Source organism: Phytophthora infestans, genomic scaffold (genome assembly GCF_000142945.1).
Source record: "Phytophthora infestans T30-4 supercont1.68 genomic scaffold, whole genome shotgun sequence".
Lineage (NCBI taxonomy): Eukaryota > Oomycota > Peronosporomycetes > Peronosporales > Peronosporaceae > Phytophthora > Phytophthora infestans.
The window spans coordinates 235,141-235,588 of record NW_003303691.1 but is presented as its reverse complement, the minus strand read 5'-3'; positions in this window follow the sequence as shown (position 1 = coordinate 235,588).

Below are 448 nucleotides of genomic sequence, written 5' to 3'. Positions count from 1 at the left end.
GCCGTCCTTTGGTTCGGTTCAGCCGGTTGACGCTAGTGGGCGTCCGAGGAAAGGTCATTGCTGATGACAGTGGCGACACTCCACCGTGAAAAGGCCCAGACGGTAGGTTTGGCATTACCACATGCAGGAGCGTAGCGACTCGCAGGCGGAACTTACCGAGTGACTGCGACGCGCTTGTTGTAATCTCGCTGTGAAAGCGTGCAAGGTAGACGAAATAGAAGAAGCAGAAAGAAAGAAAAGCAAAAGATGTTCCCACACCGGGAGTCGAGCCCGGGTCTGCTGGGTGAGAGCCAGCTATCCTAACCGCCTAGACTATATGGGAAGGCTGCACTTTTTATATAGCAGACAGAATAACAAACCCAACGCAAATACACACACGCACAACCACTGCAACCACTGCAGACAAGCCACAAACGCACGCGTAATACGCACTCGCCATCCTGCCAAG